Source organism: Papio anubis, chromosome 7 (assembly GCF_008728515.1).
Source record: "Papio anubis isolate 15944 chromosome 7, Panubis1.0, whole genome shotgun sequence".
Classification (NCBI taxonomy): domain Eukaryota; kingdom Metazoa; phylum Chordata; class Mammalia; order Primates; family Cercopithecidae; genus Papio; species Papio anubis.
The window spans coordinates 50,363,628-50,380,658 of NC_044982.1; the positions used below are offsets into that span (position 1 = coordinate 50,363,628).

Genomic DNA, 17,031 nt, shown 5'->3' on the forward strand with positions numbered 1-17,031 from the left:
ATGTGTAAATGTGTATGCAAAGAGAAGGGTGTGGAAGATTGATTCATTCATTCCTTGTTTAATGCATTTCTACTAAGCCCCCACAATATTCTAGGCCTCTGCCAGGTTCTAGGTTACGGATACTACTATGATGTCATCCCCACGCATGGAGCTCACCACCACTTCTAAGTATTAAATTCCTAACTCTGACAACTTAGCGACTGTGAGGCATCCAGGGGCGAGTTACTAGGTAAATGGGAGCCTAATGGCTCAGTGGGAGTTTCCTCTCACAAGCCCACCATATTCTCAGACGGTGCAGTGGGTAGGAGCAAGCCTCCAGTTAGAGATAATAGCATTCAAGAAGTGGCATGTCTTGATTCCGTCCAACAGACTTCTAAATGAGTAATGTATTTGTTGCCTATTTACTTGAAACCCTGAGTTTGTTTTAACTTTAAAGGGTAAGCCAAAATTTTACAGGTGAAGCAGAGATCAGTGTCGCTATCCAAAGTTAAGAGCCACGGTGACCTCTTATTTCCAAGGGGGACAGGTAGACTCAAATCACAGTAACTTAAGAGACGACTGCTAATACAAGAACTCTCTAGAGCTGGAAAAGATCAGAACTACACTGATGTGGTACTGAATAGCCACAAGTAACACCCTTTGCATTTGTTTAAGCTTATGAAGGCCTTTGTACAACGCTACAAGGAATTTTCCTTGTCATGAAATACTAATAATTCAAATCCAGGAATAGGGTCTGATATGGTTTGGCTCAGTGTCCCCACCCAAATCTCACCTTGAACTGTAATAATCCCCACATGTCAAGGGCTGGGCCAGGTGGAGGTAACAGAATCATGGGGGTGGTTCCCCCCACGCTGTCCTCATGGTAGTGAGTATCATGAGGTCTGATGGTTTTATAAGCATTTGGCATTTTCCCTGCTTGCCTCACTCTCTCTCCTGCTGCCCTGTGAAGAGGCGCCTTACAATCAGGTGCCACGATTGTTAGTTTCCTGAGGCCTCCCCAACCATCCCGAACTGTAAGTCAATTGAACCTCTTTTGTTTATAAATTGCCCAGTCTCGGGCATTTCTTCATAGCCACGTGAGAACAGACTACATGGTCTATGAAATAAATTATCTCCTAAAAACTGTGAGGCAAATTCCACCTCAGAAAAAAACCTAACAGGCCAAAGAGGAAAAGATGTTTAGTTGCCTAACTGGCCATTCTTGTGCCAGCCAGTCTTGCCTTGCCAGTCCTAACGTCCTTCCTGACAAAAGCCCTGAGGGCACAGGAGAGCACATACAAGATTCTGGTCTGATGACATCTCTTCCTACATTTAATTTTCCCAGACCCATACACACAGTAAACAGAATAATGCCTGGAAAATGTTAAGCATTTTCATTATGAATCAAACAGAAACTTTGTCTTAAGTTGACTGAAACAAGTTTTACTTTCATCTATGCAAGGGAATCCCAGACTTCCCAGGAAACTGTTCAGTACTATGAACAGCCATCCCTCCCTGATGGTCCAAGCCTTGCCATAGCCTTTGGGTTCTCACCAAACCAGACAAAACAACTATTTTTATACTCCTGAACTAATGCTCTCCTCAGCTGACAGCACAACTAAACAATACAGTAGTCAGGGAAAAAGGACAGAAATCAATGGTCAGCTGCTATGTCAGCATCCCCATGCCCAGGCCAGCAAACCCGCCAGCTTCATGCATCTTTGCCATTCTCTTGGCCTTCCCTCCTGTACCTCGGGATGAACAGTGATGCTCCCATGATACCAAGTCACCACCCAACTTGCCCATTAGATCCCGTGTGCACTAGTTCTTGCATCGTCAATTTTTCCATCTTGTGGTTAAACCAAAATTTCAAACTGAAAACACTATTAAGTCCTTGGGATAAAGTTAAAAACTAAAACACTTTTAAGTCTTCAATATTCTTCTTCCCTGCCATTATTCCATCAGGAGAAGTTAACAAACATCCTCTTAAAGAGGCATATGATCCTGAGGACTGCATTGCATCGCATGTAACTCTTTAATGTAGGTAGTCTTGACTTAGAAACTTTCAAAAACTTGTTTTCAAAACAGAAGTTGTTTTCCAAGGTTTGATTAAATTTAACGTCCTTTTCTTTTTAGACCTCACTGTGAAGGCAAAATAGAACTTAAGGAGACACTGTTGTATCTACTGTTGCTCTGACTACTTTTGAAGAATTAAATTAATTTGCACCTAACAAGAATATATTCAAATGGCTTTCATTTCAAGTGACCATTGATATGGTTTTAACTCATTTTAAATGAATAAGTACAATGGGGTAGAAGGAATGTGCTTGTGCTTTGGGAGGAGGAGGCTGTTATTAACTATTCTTTACAAGTCCTGACGACATTAATGAGAAGCATGCATCAGTTCTGTAAAATTGCAAACCTTTCAGATGGAAGAGCACTCAACTGAAGCACCCAGCTCTAAATTATACATGTTTGAGGCATGATGCATGATTTAGCTATAATCAACAGAGCTATATTTCCATTTCATTCAGACATGTGCTCAGACGTTAACAGGGGAGGAAAAAGAGAAGGGGGAAGGAGGAAAGGTCCATTTTCAGAATAAATTAATCATTCATTTCTGATGAAAGCCAGTTTGAACAGCAATGAGCTGCCCTACAAATGACAAACCTCAAATACTAAAATCTCACCTTTTTTTTTTTTTTTAGTAAAGAAGCTGGTTTGCACCACCCCTTCCAAAGAAAGGAGCTGAATTTTACCAACTATAAAGACTGCCGAATTGGGAGTGGTGTGTGACATGATTATTGTTGAGGACTTCTCCTGGGTCGGTTTTTCTTTCATCTGTGCTAGTAGAGTCTCACTGGATAGCAGAATCATATTTTTAGAAAATTACCTTTAAAAAAATAAAGTTTGCAACATAGAAAAACAAAAAAAGGTGTGTGTTGTGGGGGGACAAGCTGAAAACATAGAAGGCAGTAAGAATTTTTTTAAAAGACCTTCAGGTACTTTACAAAAGTAAATCTAAAATTTTTTTTAACGAACCAAAATGTAAAATGTACCCAAAGAAGAAGAACGAAAAGGAAAGGTAAACAATAATAAGGAGCAACAAATCGGGGGTAAGAAGTCAGTTCAATAACGAACTGTCACAGCGCAACAAAAACTACAGGGTCCTTTCCTTAGAAAATAAGCAATCTCATAGCAAATATATAAAAATCAATCAATTTTCATAGTTTCATAACTAGTCTAAGACAATTAAATCATGAAACTACCAAGCACAAAGAAAACCCACCATTTTTCAATCCCACTGTATTCAGCAGCCCACAAGGTCTCTCTCCTCCCCCATCCTCTCCCTCCTCCTCCACCTTCCTTGGCCCATCTGTCTTCCTTTCCTTCCTCCCCTTCTATCTCCACCCCCAGCGAGCACCACACCAAGGAAAGTGATTGGGTAGGCAATACCCTATCATCTGGGGTGTGCGAGAAGCAAGGCACACTGTTAGAGAATTAAGGATTCTGTGGTTTATCTAGTAAGTCCCCCTCTACCCAGCTGTCCCTGCAATTCTGAAAATCCCTCCAGTCCCGTTGGGCTGGACCAGCTTGAATCACACGTAACCCCCATTTTTTCCCATTGCCTTCCCACATGTTCATCAACTTTGTCAGCAGGAAAGAAGTAAAAGTCAGGCTGTGAAAAGGCACCTGAGAAAACAGGCAAACCAACAACACAGGAGAAATCATTGTTTCAACCTGAACTCAGCGTTTCCATAACCACACGATTGAGACTTCACACAAGCTGAGTGAATGAATGACAGATACTACTAGACTGACAATATGCGAAAATAACGTGCTCACTATATATTTTAGTTATGCCATAAGTCAGTTATAGTCTGAAACGGAATAAATGCTAAGACAGGCTTGCTGGATCAAACCTTTAAAATTTTAATATTCCATTATTATTCACACATCACTGATAGTAGATCTGACTTTTTCTTAAGTGTACTAAGCAGGACATTTTACGAAGTTACTAAAGTCAAAACTATAATATTCCTGTTAAGCAGCTGTCATTTCATAGTCTAATAAAAGGTAGATATTGCAGAACATAATTCACGAATACTTTTCAGTCTTTGAAAGAAAGAACCACAGAATCACCTGTACTTGGCTTAAAAAGTTGCAGGGGACCCCCAAGAGAGGAAACGCTCAAATCCTGGAAAATGCCTTTTCTAATTCCACAATCAGACTCTAACTCCAAATGTATGGAACTTTGTGTCAAAATCTATGTAGAAATGCACTATCTGTTTTGAAATGTGGCCCTTTTTGCCAAACACATGTACAATTTTCAAAGAATATTCCTGAAGTTACTTGTACCTCCTCATGGAAAACGACTTATTTAAACAAAAACAGCCAGTTCTTAGAGAAAGCAATTTTCTGAGCCCTGCAACGCTCTGGTGAGCACCTAATAGACACAGGCATCAGTGGCAAGCTGGTGCAGGGACAGCGGGCTGGGAGAGGTAAGGCATGTGGCCTGGCTGACCCCCATTGCGGAGTGTCTGAGCACACAAAGCAGCCTCCTCCACGGATACAGAAGCAGCAAAGGCAGCAGTCACAAGACTGCCCAAGGGAAATGTGCAACTGGGAGCTTCCCATAACTTCGTAGGTAAAGAAGTGATGTCAGGCAAGGAACCACAGCCCAGAGCAAGCGAGCTCATTCCAACCTCAAACTGAAATATCTGACATCAACTAATAGTTCTATGAGAATGATCCAAGCACTACTCTTAAAGGTTTCTGAATTCTCTGCAACGATCAATGTTTTCAACTCCCTAAAGAACATCAGCAATTTAAATAAACTCAGAACAGTTTAACATCTTAAATCCATCAGCCTCAAATGTGATCGCACAACCTTGCTTTTTAAACAACCGATGGTCAAATTAGAGCTCCACACACCAAAAGAGTGGTCTTTTTCATAACTATATTGCTCAATACCCTAGAAGGGGAAACCATGCACTTTTCTACACTGCTCCTTTCTAGATGCATGAGCCTGATCTTCAGCAGAAGAATCAAACTTAAGACATTCAAATCAGCAACATTCTGGAGGTGATAAGGAACCAGGGTCAGAGTACCCTCTAGGGAACCTGGAAAAAGAAGTCTGCTGTTCTGGCAACGGGACAGGTTCCAATGACCCGCTAAGCTCTAAGTAGTGTAGGGTTTCATTCTTTTCCTCCACTTTAATCCAGAGGCAGAGCAATGACATGCTATGTGGTCCAAAAGGCTCATTTTTTCTCTGTTACCCACTCCAGTGACCGAGAAAGACACTTCTCAAATTTCACGTGAAAAATTCATCTTACTACACATACTTAACAGCCTTTCTCTTCTAAGAAAAAAAAAAAAAAACCAGTTACTATGGGCTTGTGTTAATAATGAGACATAAAACTTTCTGAAAGAGGTTACAAATCCCATCTTTAACTCCTAGCTTTAAACTTGACACTGTTACCTCTTATGCAGTACAGGTTTCTACTGGGTAGGTGAAAACTCATTTTGTTTCAGTAACACCCAAGCAAACCTGTCCAGTCAACGTAAGACTAGACACTAGCCAGGCATAACACTGTCACCTCTAACTAGAAGGCAAGGAAGTGTGAAGTAGTTTTTCAAGAAGCTGAGGAAACAGACTAATTCTATATTGGTGGGTTTTTCTCCACATGTATCCTAGAAGAAACTGCCAAAGACAAACTGCCAAGGTCTACCTGGAAAGTAATGATCTCAGAGTGCACAATTACAAAGAGAAGAAGTGGAGAAGGGAGAGGAAGAGGAGGGATGGTGGAAGGGAAGGAGAAAGAGGAGAAAAAGAAAGAGAAAACGAAAGACACATTCAACTTTAGAGTGAGACCCTTGGCAGGAGTCCCATATAAATTCTGTGCTTTATGCACCAATTAAAACCCCTAGCACTCAGTAAGTTACACTAATAAATTACATCAGAGGATGTAACAATTTCCAAGATCAGTGGGCTGAAGTAGCCAATTAATATTTTTATTCTTATTTAAACAAAAGGCATCCCTCTAACTAAATAGCTCTGGAGAATGATATATCACATATGACATCTCCAGCTTTGCTTTCCAGTCCCAATTCTCCTCAGTTGAAACCCTGATTTAATCTGATTTTCAACAGCCCAATGTATTACAAGAAAGTGCCAGTTTAAAAGGTTAAAAATATAATCTGACAGCAGTGATGCTTCTAAATTATAGACACTGCAGATGCACCAAGTAAACATGTTTATTTTGTTGCCATGCTATCTAAATCCAGAACCTCTGGGTGTGACTAGAGACACTGTGGACCTCAACATTCCACCACACTCCCTTGAAAATACTCAAAAACTCAAATATGCAGAATCTAAGTGAACCGGTGGAACCCTGGATGACAGAAATACCTTCTGTCCTTTAAAACATCCTTTAAACTTGGTTTTTAAGTTTTAATTTTATCTATAAGAATAAAATGTATAAATGGGATTTTCAGAGAATTCCACTGGGTCCCAGTTTTCTACGTCTTTTAAATTTACAGTGTTATGCAATGATTACTAATGTTCAGAAAGATCAACAAGGTAAGCCTCATCCACCAAAGAAAGATGCAAGCAGATTCCATATGTTATATTAGAAAAAGCAGAATCACAAACTCTAATTAAAAAAAAAAAATTCCTCTACAAAGATTTCTGCTTAATTATCAGTTAACCTAAAACTTCCACAGTCCATAAGGATGCCTCTTCTGACGCATTCCAGTTAACAGAGGTCTTTACTACATAAAGCCAAGGTTGTCAGCCACTCACTCAAGTTTTCTTAGCAAGCAAAACATACAGCATATTATTCTCTTAGTCTTGATCCATTTTTTCACCCAGTTACTTTTGGTCCAGAAGAAACAACAGTTCCAGATTTTGAAAAATAGTCTATCAGAAAAATAAAAGCTGTTTTCAATTTAATAATAGTCACCACGCGTAGCTGATACATTTGTAACAGAAAGCCAAAAGACGTCAGCTCTTGAAGAAATCTCACTTTAGAGAGATCTTCAATAATAAATTGACTCATCAACCACCAACATGCCCTCAAAATCTCTGAGCTACCATCCTTGAGGATTACTTATCAGAGAAAATATCTGCAATTTCTGGATCATTTTTTATTGAGATCATGTACCCATTACACACCAGAAAGAAAATCTACAAGGCAAAATATAATCGGCCAGATACTCACCATAAGACAGTCTCTTATTACAATCCAACCAAAACTAAATGAACAAATTCATTAAGCCACTTCACAAAGCCACAATTCACAAATCATTTGGACTGTGACTTACTCCCAAGGTGTGTGCACACACTGGGCAGCAGGCCTCACCCTTCTACTCGCTGGCCCCTCACGCAGCAGCACACAGGCTCACAGAACCAGATTTGTGTCTGTGTATCTTTCACACTTACACTACAGCTCTGGGGTTGCAGAGACACCACTAAGACCCAGAACTTTAATTCAGAATAATTTATGCCACCACATTGCTCTCCACTGTACACGTAATTTTAAAAAATATTACATTTCCCTTTTTATGTGTTACAAATCCTATCAGTAAGTTGAATTCTAGAAATTTCATTATCCATTATGGTCCCTATAAAAACTAGATTAGAAATGGAGAAAGGAGCTGAATATTCATTTGAGAATTCTACGAATGGAGGGTGGGTTGGGAAATTGGACTGGGGGATGGTGTAATAAAAGAAAAACAGAAAAAAAGATGGCTTATATTTTCCTGCTATACTCAACTCTCTCTAGCAAAAAGAAATAGTTTACTGACAAGATTACTGGTTCCTCATAATGATTTTTTTAAAAAAGAAAGACAAAAAGGAAGAAAAAAATAGACTGAAGTTGGCTTTCATGGTATCACTCCAGCAGTTTTGCTTCAAATACAATAAGCTGCACTCAACATAGGAGCAGGGTGGAGGAAAAAAAGTCAACAAACAGCAAGTATTTTTGTAGCGACATGAAAAAAGAATACATCAAAATTGGCTGAACAGCAAATATCACATATAGATTACAAGCACAAAGTTCTCTAAGAATCAAAGGAAAGGAGTTGAAAAGTAAAAGATCCAGAGATACACAAATACAAGCATACAAATGCAAAAGCCAGATGTGATAACTATCAGAAAAAATAATAGAATATTTATCTGTGACTTTAGAGTGAAAAGAAACCAGAGCAACTAATTTTGAGTAAAAATAAAGCTTTATCACTACTGTCAAAACATGTTTCGGTTTGTTGATTTTTCTGGGGAAACTTTAATACTACACACTAAGAAAGATCATTTCAGGCAAAAAGCTGAAATCACTGTCAGCTTCAGGCCACATCTCTGTACTCATGACTGTAACCCCTTCTCTTTCTTAAAGTTTAGAAGGAAACTTTAAAATTTATCACCATCTCACTTGAGAACCAGACAGTCAATTGTCAATGAGTACTTATAATAGCTATGTGTTGAATAATTTTACAATCTACCTTACCTTGGAAGACACAAACAGGAGAATGCTTTTAGGAAACTAACGAAATATAAATAAACTAAGTACCTATTTTAAAGTAAATAACACATTCTTACAAACTACATCAGGGTACAGAAAAAAGGAGGAAGAAGATATCCTTATGAGAATGTTTATATTTCCAATCCATTCTGACGCTCCACGTAGTGCCAAGTACACCAGGTACTGGGACAGATGACAGCTGAATGAGCCCCAGACCCTGCTCTGTCATGGCACTTAAAGGAGGGGACATTTACAAGGCACAGAAAGGTCACTAGAAATCCTTGCTCCTGACTGGAGGGAAAAGGGGGAGGATTCAGGAAAGGCATCATGCTAGAAATGACACCTGGGCTAAATCCTATCAGTTTAGCAGGTTGTAGCAGGCAGAGGGAGTTGCATGTGCCAAAGCACAAAAGATGAAGAAAAAGAAGAAAGTCATATGAACATGTAATGGGGGTGGGGGAAAGGCCCCAAGGGCAGAAAATTGGATCCCAAGCTTGCCTGGGCAGGATGTGTAAAATGTAGTGTCCTTTCCTCTAAGTACCTAACAGACTTCTTTTCAGAAGCCATGCCCTGTGCATACATTCTGGGTCTTCCAGAGATCTTCCAAAGATCTCAGAGGACAAAACACTGTTTCTCCTCCTCCCATATATCCTGTTAAAACATACAGAGACTTTAGAAATCACATGGCAATTCCTGATGCTGCCCCCTCAACCCCCCCCAAAAAAAAGCAGACTTGTATTCACCTATTAACATATACCTCACTCTGATGAAGAAATAATATGTTTGGCTTATTTTAAATGATTTTTAGCATTAATCAAATTCTCTAAAAATGAAAGTCAGTTGGCTAAAGCTTTAAAAAGAAGCACATATACTATGTTCAAAATGAGGTGTATGAAAATACATATGTATATGGACAATAATTAGAAGGGAATGTAAAAAAATGAAAATAACATTAGCATTATGGATTAAAGAAAAATGAGTATTTTTCCAAAATTTGGAAAAATTTTTCTTCCAAAATTTTCATTAACATACCATTTAGTATACAGTCTTTTAAATTAATACAATACTACCTAAATATAAATGGCCTGCCTTAAGAAAAAAATCCCATTTACAAATTTTTTAGTGAAGAAAGCTAAATGATTTGTGTTAATGATTAGTGTCCACATCTAAAAGTTGTAGGAATCAATGAGAGATAACTTAAAACTGGCTTAACCTAGCGAAAACTGGGGTGAATTAATTTCACAAGCAAAATTGAAGAGGGCGTGATTTATGGTAACCAACATGGTGAGTGTTCAAGTAGATAAAAAGACCCAATTAGATCAGAGAAACAGTCACTTAAACTGAGCTGAAAGGGCTACAGAAAGCCCTTCTCCTGAGGGAGCTGAGCTCTATTGTCTGGATTTGATCTGAATGGAGGTAACAGGAAAAACAGGGGCAGGCACCCTCTGACCCTTTCCGTGGGCCTGGAAGGGAAGAACAGAACAGGAACACAAGCAGGCCAAGCCATCAAGCAGCGGGGCGGGGGTGGCTCCAGCAGGGCTGTCCGCCTACACAGCTGTCCACCCCACGACAGGAGTCCCACGGGGAAGTCTCCAGCATTTCCACTGTCATCATTACAACTTCGGACCTTAATGTAAAACATTAAGTTACATCCTCCTGATCTCTATCAGAAGTTATTACGGACAATGATACAGCCTTTGGGCAGTGACTCCAGTCTTGTAAAGTCCTGATACAAGCATAAGATGTATACATAGGCTTTGAGAAGTGGAATACACTTGAGCTTTAGAATCTCAGACCTGGATTCAAATTTCTGAACTTCAAAATCCTTTACTGACTGTGCAGAGTCACACAAGTCACTGAGTGCCTGGACATCAGCATTTCCTCACTTGTTCAATGGGATGGCATCGCCTCCTCCAGGGCTGCTATAAAGGAGCACATGGCATGTGGCAGGAGCCTGGGCCCCTTTATAAGCCTCTCACACTGGGCAAGAGACTGGCAGTTCAATTTACTAATTTATAATTAGTAAATTGCACAGGAGAAAGGAAAATTCAGTGAGCGGGAAATTCCTCTGCTCAGACCTCCGCACTACCTGCAGAGAGAGAAGCAACTCTCTCCCGAACTCGGCACAATTAAAGAGCAGTTTTACTTCATTTTTTTGAGACAGGGTTTCACTGTGTCAGCCAGGCTGGAGTGCAGTGGTTTTTATACAACACCAAGTCTGTATGCTTTGTTATCCCAGACAAGATTTCCAAGTAATAAACCCAAAACATGAGCTTTGACTAAAGGGGGTAAGGAGTGGGAAAAAGAGGAAACAAATTACTAAGGTGATGAAGATTTGGGCCTTTTCCATCTGGGGAAAAAGTGAGCTGTGCTATCTTTTAATATTCAAAACAGTAGTGCACAGGCAGGCAACTATGATAAGACAATAATTCAACTGAAGGGCATTCTGGTACGTGTAAACTACTCAGGTTTCACCCTTGTGTCACTTATTACATTAGCAGAACCTGCTGATTGAATTACTTCCCTGCAGTGCTTCCAAGTCTCTAGTTTTTCCCATATAACATCTAATACTGCTTATGAAGATGCTGTATTTGTCCTTTGGTATTTTACTAACTGATCTCTCAAGATGCCTGCCTGCTCAGAATGTTTTTCAGAAACTCTGGGTCATATGTACCTCACCACCTATGTAACCAAAAAGGCTTAACTGCTCTCACAGGAAGGTTCAACCTATACAGTGTAAAAGCTATGCCAGCTCTCAGAAGGGTCTAAATCAACTGAGTTTCATCAAAGCCTTAGAGCTGGCATCTGGTCTAAGCTAACACAATAAGCAAATAAAAGGCACTTTTCCTGGACTGCTGTTGGACTCTGCTTTTTTGGATTAGCTAAACCAAGTGCCACTGCTGGAACAAGTTATACCAAGTACTGTTAGTGAGGAGATAGGAGCTATATGGTCTTTTCCCTTAATCAATACTAACAGGAAGATCAAAAGACAAGTAAGGAAAAATCAACATAACAGTGACGTTAGTCGCAGGCAAAGATATTAGAGAGGGAAAGTACTTGAAGCCCCTTTTCCAAACTATAAACAAAATACAAATTCTAGCCTAAATTACCAACAACAGCAACAAAAGCAAGAAGAAAGATTTCAAGGCTATATGCCATAGCTAATAAGGTTAGACAGCTTTTCTGGAAGGAGAAAGAAAATGGATTATCTTGAAAACTAGAGAAATGAACTTACTATTATGGATTATAAAGGCAGCTTTTCCTGCCTTTATCCAATATCCAATTCACATTGATGCATCAATTCAATATGAAATATAATTATATACATTATAATATATTCAGGCAAATAGGGCAGATATGAGGATTCATTTTTATTTCCTCAAAAACATATATTTAATTTTCTGAAAACATACTAGGAGCACAATACTTACATGGGCAAAGCACGTATGTGGGCAACTTCTCAAAAAAGTTAATAAAAGTTGTAAACCCAAGAAAAAAAAATTCACCTTACTGGTAACTTCTTTGAATGAGTGAAGTTTTACACCATGTTTAATGAGAATACCCAGTATGGCAAGGGTTTGGTTAAAAAACAAAATAAAAACATACAAAACTGCTTTGGAACACATACTTAAAGGCAGGACTGAACAACCTGGAGTCAGAAAGGCCTAGGTTCGAATTAGCACTCTGTCACACGTGGCCCCGCACAGGCTTCTCAAGCATCATGACTCAGTTTCATGCATAAAATGGTGAGTGATGGTACCCACCTCCCTTGGTGAACACTTAAAGAGGCCACACAAGGAACAGCACTTTACAAAGGACCCAGCTAAGAATCAGCACTCAATAAAGCACAGATACCATCAGGGTTCAGGAGCCACCCCTCTGGGCACCTCCCCCAAGGAGCAGGAAGAACCAACCCACTATGCAGCAAGAGTCTAGCCAGAATTTCCTCATCTCCGCAGGAAAAGAAAAAAAGACTCAGATCTCGATGCTTCCTCTTTAAGGATAATTTTTAACTGCAGGTTCTGGCCAGGGACCTCCACTTCAATTCAAAAGGAGCAACCTGAAGAAATGGCAGAGGTAGAGATGGGAACACGACCAGGCCAAGCAGGGCAGCCCCTCAGCAATCCAAGGCCGCCGCCTGCAGCAAACACTGCAAGGCCAGAAATCTGCTCTGCTCTTTTCTCCAGCAATGGGATCAATTACACCCTCAGAGCCTCAGAGGGGCTCATCTGGGGGCAAAATGCCAGTCCCACCTGCTCCACACTATTGCTGCCACAGCTCAGCAAGAGACAGCCAAGACCCCAAGGCAGAGGGACAAGCCCACCACTGCTTGACACAACACCCTGGAGGAAAAAGCCCATTTTGCCTCCTGAGGGCGATCCCCCAGTTGGTCGGCACACTCTGCCTCCTCAGATGCAGGAAAGAGCACGGGGCTATGGGTCCTTCTCCTCCCTTCTTGGCGGACAAAGCACTCAGGACCTCATCCCTTGGGTCTCCAGGGAAAGCAAGGCTCCGGAGGACAGTTGTCTGAATGGTTAACAGGAAAGAGTTCTTAGATCACTAACTGCTTGGCCAGTGGAGTTTAACCCCAAAACATTCACTAGTTCCAGCACAAGTTTCAAAATCAAACCACTGAGTGCCCAAAGGACTAAATGGATCATGTCATCCCATCTCACTGTCACCATCGCACAGAAGGGCTACACCCATTGTGAGCAACTGTTCTTTGGCAGGGGAAGTGAGACAAAGGTAGGAGGGAAACTAACTACAAAAGGGAAAACAAGCCTATTTGGAGATTTCAAGCAAGACCGGGTCTTAAGGATTAGTTCACTAACCTACTCAGAAGGCTGACACTGCCTGCTACCTGGAGTCTGGAATAAAGCCCTTATTAGCAGGGCTTCCCCCTCCCGGAGGCCACAGACTTTATTGGGCCCAGGTCCTTCCTTTCAAGTCTCTCTCATCACAAAGGCCCTCTCACCCCTTCCATTCCAAAGGCGCTGGGTATCTCTCAGCCTCTGACCCTCAGCCTCTCGATGTGCCTCCAGGCACTCTTGCTTTCCCCTTGCGAACCCTTTCTACTTCTGCTGACATGGAATTCCTTCCCTCCCCACAAAAATCTGCCCTCCCCCCAACACAAATTTTGTCCCCTGCTGTACATGAAACCCTGTACTCCTTGGCAGCACCTTGCCAGGTTTGCTAAAAGGGCTTCCTTCTTGATGGACTATAAGCTCCATGAAGGCAGGGACCACTCTGAGATTACCTATTATAACCCTAGCCCAAGTATTTCAATACCCCGACAATACCCCAACCTGACTTGCCAACTTCACCTGCCTCACCAAGTACTTCAGCCTCCAGCCAAATCCCTCAAGGTTCCATAATTGCCATGCATTTATTACTACTGCTCTATAAAAACCCAGGTCACCTCTCAAGGCTCTGCTAAAGGCCACCTGCCCCACGAAATCTTTCCCAATCTCCCAGCAATACACATGCCTCTCACCTTCACCCTGGTGGAAATAATCAAGCATGAGAGCCATAAGGACCTACCTTCTAACCAGATTCCCACTAACTAGGGAGTGAGCCTTGGACAAGTCACTAAGCTGGAGCCTCACTGCCCAGATAACGAATTTGAACTCCTGGAAAGGATAATGTAAACCACCTAATGGAATCTGGCATATCATATGCCCACAGCTCTCGCCCACCACCCCTCTACATCCTAATTAATGAGTTGTTGCTAAGTCATCTGTCTTGCCCTTAGACTGTATACCCCTGCGGGGACATTTCCTTATGTAGCACCCCTAGTCCTCTGAAGTGAAATTAGCCTCGTAAAATAGCAACAACAACAGCATCACCTAACATAAACTGAGTGATCAGTGTTTAGTGTGTATGCTGAGATAGTGCTTAATTCCTAGTATGTAGAGGGAATCCCATTTTTTTTCTTCAACTTAAGGTTCAGGGGTCCATGTGAAGGATCTATGAATCTCATTTTTAATATACCCACGCAGAACACACATGCAATAAAATATATACATATGCGCATGCATCTCAAAATTCTTATTATAATTTTAAGCTTTAAAAATGACAAAATTATGAAAGCTAGAAACTTAACATCATTTGGAAGTTCAATTATTTAAATTTCTTTTACACCAGTTGATCAATTTTGAATGCAAAAGTTTTTATTTTACATTTTTCATTCCCTCTCATTAGAAATGAAAAATGCTAAAATTCCCCAAACAGAATTTGGGGAAATTTCAGAAGTTACGTTCACTTTAGCTACTAGAAGAATGTTTTCATTTTCTTTCTATGGCCAAGTGTTCAATCTGGAGGCAGTAACCAGTGGATGCTAGGCCTGTAGCTCTCCCCACCCTGAGTGCTATGCAGGTGGCTGGCAGCAGTGGCTGCTGTCTAAACTGCATCAGACAAGAGCAATCTTCTGCCTTGGCTTGCTTCTCACCAACACAGAACTGTTCTCCATGGTGTGGAGGAGACATAAAGTACTTCAGGAACTGCACTACCTTCTTACTGCCAACAGTCACAGACAGGTACAACCAATATAAATGAGCTCTTCATCCTGTCCTCTAACCACCCGAATGCAGCGTTAACATTCTTCTGGTCCTTCCGCCAACCTGTACCTGCAGGATGCTTCTATAGATTACCTCACCTACTCCAATCTCTTAGTTCTGTTATTTCATGTCAGGTGACCTTTAAAAGCTTGAAAATCTGTGTCATGCATTAGCTCTCCTGGGTGAAAGCTGCTTATGTTCCAGTCTACCAGAAGCATAGTTCTCAGTAAGCTAGGCTATTCTTCAACTGCCGTGCTCTCAACAAATTTCAGGAGATAATACTGGAGATTAACAAATGCAAAAAGACTGGGAGATGACTTATAAATTATAAAGTCACTCTAAAAATGCTTTTGTTAGCTAAGATTTTCACACCGTACAGTACTTAATGTTTGGAATAACTCATCCAAAAGGCTGAAATTGTGCTCACTAGAATGATCAATAACCCAAGGAGGGAAAAAACAACTCGACAAAAACTGAATGAATTTATTTCTTATCAGTCTTGTCAGGTTGCATTTTGAGTTATATCCAGAGCATGTGATGGAAGTAACCAAACCATAATGTAATCTCATGTACTCCATCAAGGATCTAGTCCCCACAATCTTCTGGGATCTGGTTTGAAAGCACACTCCTTTGTGTTTACAATCCTTCCGCAGGAACGGCCTTTCCCCAGCACAATCAATCAATCAATCAATCAATCAATCATCAGTCCAGAAAAGCCTAATTGCTCACCCATCACCAGTTCTGATTATAATTAGTGTTCTATAATCATGGAGCAGGAAGCACAAAATGGGAAAGGAAGGGGGCCACCGAGGTCCTCCGAAGTACTTGGTAATCATGATCAGCCGTTTTATACCCATAGCCTAGAAGCCAAACACACAACTGCTCGCTCTGGTTAAATTCTGTTAAACCAGTACTAATAAGAATGGAAGTACAAAGCTTGAAATAATGATTTCTCATCCTAAAAACAGATTCTGCATGAGCAGAAAAGCAGGGATAAGCAGAGTTAAGTGTTTTGAGAGTGAGAAGCATTATGTGGATGGCTAGAAAGAAAACCTCAATCAAGAATGACTCTCAATAGCCTTAAACCTGCTGCTGAAAATGCCCCCTGATGCATATTTATTAGGTCTGTCATCCAAGAGGCTTGTATGCCACAGTATTTCCAGCCATCATTAACAGGCATTAATGACCACAGCCTTTCAACGCCACTGTGGCGCACTGCAATGCAGCTCTGAGCAGCTGGTGGAATCAGAACAGATGGCCAGCTTCCCTTCAAGGCAGGACTTTCTGCAGGTGACAACATGACTGCTAGGTGACTGACAAAAAGAAAAACAAACAAAAGTTGAAACTAGAATATCTGATGTCAGTAAAGCACATGTTTAGTTTCTCAGGGAAACTGCGACTTGGGCCCTAAAGGTTGGTAGGATTGTTTACAAAACTGCAGTTGTGCTACAGAAGCAAAATGTTCTTCCAAGTCCAGAAACATTCACTGAGCCCTGGCCACATCTCCATGTGGGGTGGTAAACTAGGGTGTGTCACAGAAATCCATTTCTCCAAGAGGCTCAGCGAGTACCTAACATGCACCAGAAAGGTAAGCCCAGCACTCCAAGCGGGGTGGAAGCCAGGGTTCCTACCCTCAAGGAGCAATACGCTCTAGTGGAATGCAATGGCCACTCTGGGCACATGGCAAGCAGCACAGAGGGCAGAACCACGTTTTTGCCCAGGGATGCTTAACTATCTGCCCTTATATTTGTTTACACTTCTATTTTCCCTTCAGTAAATTGCTTATATACTTTGCCTCTTAACAACGGAATGCTTGGAATCTTCTGATTGTAAGAGCAGAACCCACTCAAGGTGGCTTAAACAGAAAAAAAAAGTAAGTAACTGAAAGAAGTGGGGACTCTCAAAGGACACAGGATTATTTTCTCAGAAAAGCTTTTCCTGATTATTCTGCCCGAAAGGATCCCCTGCTACCT

General features: G+C 41.0%; 1 protein-coding gene and 1 long non-coding RNA gene across 2 annotated transcripts in view; one reads left to right on the plus strand and one right to left on the minus strand.

The window, feature by feature from the left end:
- The window catches only part of PELI2 (pellino E3 ubiquitin protein ligase family member 2), a 195,530-nt gene that overhangs the window by 171,390 nt on the left and 7,109 nt on the right, over positions 1-17,031 (minus strand). The window lies entirely within an intron of this gene.
- LOC103886263 lies at positions 145-2,206 on the plus strand. The gene is made up of 3 exons (XR_004184897.1): positions 145-229; positions 1,945-2,019; positions 2,116-2,206. It is a non-coding gene; the product is annotated as an uncharacterized LOC103886263 (long non-coding RNA).